Source organism: Diachasmimorpha longicaudata, unplaced genomic scaffold (genome assembly GCF_034640455.1).
Source record: "Diachasmimorpha longicaudata isolate KC_UGA_2023 unplaced genomic scaffold, iyDiaLong2 ctg00000082.1, whole genome shotgun sequence".
NCBI classification, from domain to species: Eukaryota; Metazoa; Arthropoda; class Insecta; order Hymenoptera; family Braconidae; genus Diachasmimorpha; species Diachasmimorpha longicaudata.
In genome coordinates this window covers 277,168-281,354 of record NW_026973909.1, presented here as the reverse complement: position 1 = coordinate 281,354, position 4,187 = coordinate 277,168, and positions in this window count along the sequence as shown.

Below are 4,187 nucleotides of genomic sequence, written 5' to 3'. Positions count from 1 at the left end.
CATCATATTCGGTTTCAGCACGTCGAATAACCAAGGAAACTGATGCAACATCGTTTTCTTCGTGACCACAGCTCACGAAAAACTCAATAATAGAAGTTGATATTCGTGTCCGATATGATGGCATATAACTTGAGTACACATTGTCGTAGGCCGATGAAACCGCGTGCAATAGCTTCGTCTCGTCGAACTACACCGCTGCAATGCGCGAAGTTTGCGTGTGAACGATTTGTCTTCGAGAAAAAGTCGATTATACATATGCGTTTTTGCGACATCCTGGGAATCACTTTTTTTGGCTGCGCCTAGACAAAATCTGGCATCATATTCGGTTTCAGCACGTCGAATAACCAAGAAAACTAATGCAACATCCTTTTCTTCGCGACCACAGCTCACGAAAAACTCAATCATAGAAGTTGATATTCCTGTCCGATATGATGGCATATAACTTGAGTACACATTGTGGTAGGCCGATGAAACCGCGTGCAATAGCTTCATCTCGTCGAACTACACGAGTGCAATGCGCGAAGTTTGCGTGTGAACGATTTGTCTTCGAGAAAAAGTCGATTATACATATGCGTTTTTACGACATCGTGGGAATCACTTTTTTTGGCTGCACCTACACAAAATCTGGCATCATATTCGGTTTCAGCACATCGAATAACCAAGGAAACTGATGCAACATCGTTTTCTTCGCGACCACAGCTCACGAAAAACTCAATCATAGAAGTTGATATTCGTGTCCGATACGATGGCATATAACTTGAGTACACATTGTCGTAGGCCGATGAAACCGCGTGCAATAGTTTCGTCTCGTCGAACTACACCGCTGCAATGCGCGAAGTTTGCGTGTGAACGATTTGTCGTCGAGAAAAAGTCGATTATACATATGCGTTTTTACGACATCGTGGGAATCACTTTTTTTTGGCTGCACCTAGAAAAAATCTGGCATCATATTCGGTTTCAGCACGTCGAATAACCACGGAAACTGATGCAACATCGTTTTCTTCGCGACCACAGCTCACGAAAATCTCAATCATAGAAGTTGATATTCCTGTCCGATATGATGGCATATAACTTGAGTACACATTGTGGTAGGCCGATGAAACCGCGTGCAATAGCTTTATCTCGTCGAACTACACGAGTGCAATGCGCGAAGTTTGCGTGTGAACGATTTGTCTTCGAGAAAAAGTCGATTATACATATGCGATTTTACGACATCGTGGGAATCACTTTTTTTTGGCTGCACCTAGACAACATCTGGCATCATATTCGGTTTCAGCACGTCGAATAACCAAGGAAACTGATGCAACATCCTTTTCTTCGCGACCACAGCTCACGAAAAACTCAATGATAGAAGTTGATATTCGTGTCCGATATGTTGGCATATAACTTGAGTACACATTGTCGTAGGCCGATGAAACCGCGTGCAATAGCTTCGTATCGTCGAACTACACGAGTGCAATGCGCGAAGTTTGCGTGTGAACGATTTGTCTTCGAGAAAAAGTCGATTATACATATGCGTTTTTACGACGTCGTGGGAATCACTTTTTTTTGGCTGCACCTAGACAAAATCTGGCATCATATTCGGTTTCAGCACGTCGAATAACCAAGGAAACTGATGCAACATCGTTTTCTTCGCTACCACAGCTCACGAAAAACTCAATCATAGAAGTTGATATTCGTGTACGATATGATGGCATATAACTTGAGTACACATTGTCGTAGGCCGATGAAACCGCGTGCAATAGCTTCGTCTCGTCGAACTACACGAGTGCAATGCGCGAAGTTTACGTGTGAACGATTTGTCTTCGAGAAAAAGTCGATTATACATATGCGTTTTTACGACATCCTGGGAATCACTTTTTTTGGCTGCGCCTAGACAAAATCTGGCATCATATTCGGTTTCAGCACGTCGAATAACCAAGGAAACTAATGCAACATCCTTTTCTTCGCGACCACAGCTCACGAAAAACTCAATCATAGAAGTTGATATTCCTGTCCGATATGATGGCATATAACTTGAGTACACATTGTGGTAGGCCGATGAAACCGCGTGCAATAGCTTCATCTCGTCGAACTACACGAGTGCAATGCGCGAAGTTTGCGTGTGAACGATTTGTCTTCGAGAAAAAGTCGATTATACATATGCGATTTTACGACATCGTGGGAATCACTTTTTTTTGGCTGCACCTAGACAACATCTGGCATCATATTCGGTTTCAGCACGTCGAATAACCAAGGAAACTGATGCAACATCCTTTTCTTCGCGACCACAGCTCACGAAAAACTCAATCATAGAAGTTGATATTCGTGTCCGATATGATGGCATTTAACTTGAGTACACATTGTGGTAGGCCGATGAAACCGCGTGCAATAGCTTCATCTCGTCGAACTACACGAGTGCAATGCGCGAAGTTTGCGTGTGAACGATTTGTCTTCGAGAAAAAGTCGATTATACATATGCGATTTTACGACATCGTGGGAATCACTTTTTTTTGGCTGCACCTAGACAATATCTGGCATCATATTCGGTTTCGGCACGTCGAATAACCAAGGAAACTGATGCAACATCGTTTTCTTCGTGACCACAGCTCACGAAAAACTCAATCATAGAAGTTGATATTCGTGTACGATATGATGGCATATAACTTGAGTACACATTGTCGTAGGCCGATGAAACCGCGTGCAATAGCTTCGTCTCGTCGAACTACACCGCTGCAATGCGCGAAGTTTGCGTGTGAACGATTTGTCTTCGAGAAAAAGTCGATTATACATATGCGTTTTTACGACATCCTGGGAATCACTTTTTTTGGCTGCGCCTACACAAAATCTGGCATCATATTCGGTTTCAGCACGTCGAATAACCAAGAAAACTAATGCAACATCCTTTTCTTCGCGACCACAGCTCACGAAAAACTCAATCATAGAAGTTGATATTCCTGTCCGATATGATGGCATATAACTTGAGTACACATTGTGGTAGGCCGATGAAACCGCGTGCAATAGCTTCATCTCGTCGAACTACACGAGTGCAATGCGCGAAGTTTGCGTGTGAACGATTTGTCTTCGAGAAAAAGTCGATTATACATATGCGTTTTTACGACATCGTGGGAATCACTTTTTTTGGCTGCACCTACACAAAATCTGGCATCATATTCGGTTTCAGCACGTCGAATAACCAAGGAAACTGATGCAACATCGTTTTCTTCGCGACCACAGCTCACGAAAAACTCAATCATAGAAGTTGATATTCGTGTCCGATACGATGGCATATAACTTGAGTACACATTGTCGTAGGCCGATGAAACCGCGTGCAATAGCTTCGTCTCGTCGAACTACACCGCTGCAATGCGCGAAGTTTGCGTGTGAACGATTTGTCGTCGAGAAAAAGTCGATTATACATATGCGTTTTTACGACATCGTGGGAATCACTTTTTTTTGGCTGCACCTAGAAAAAATCTGGCATCATATTCGGTTTCGGCACGTCGAATAACCAAGGAAACTGATGCAACATCGTTTTCTTCGTGACCACAGCTCACGAAAAACTCAATCATAGAAGTTGATATTCGTGTACGATATGATGGCATATAACTTGAGTACACATTGTCGTAGGCCGATGAAACCGCGTGCAATAGCTTCGTCTCGTCGAACTACACCGCTGCAATGCGCGAAGTTTGCGTGTGAACGATTTGTCTTCGAGAAAAAGTCGATTATACATATGCGTTTTTACGACATCCTGGGAATCACTTTTTTTGGCTGCGCCTACACAAAATCTGGCATCATATTCGGTTTCAGCACGTCGAATAACCAAGAAAACTAATGCAACATCCTTTTCTTCGCGACCACAGCTCACGAAAAACTCAATCATAGAAGTTGATATTCCTGTCCGATATGATGGCATATAACTTGAGTACACATTGTGGTAGGCCGATGAAACCGCGTGCAATAGCTTCATCTCGTCGAACTACACGAGTGCAATGCGCGAAGTTTGCGTGTGAACGATTTGTCTTCGAGAAAAAGTCGATTATACATATGCGTTTTTACGACATCGTGGGAATCACTTTTTTTGGCTGCACCTACACAAAATCTGGCATCATATTCGGTTTCAGCACGTCGAATAACCAAGGAAACTGATGCAACATCGTTTTCTTCGCGACCACAGCTCACGAAAAACTCAATCATAGAAGTTG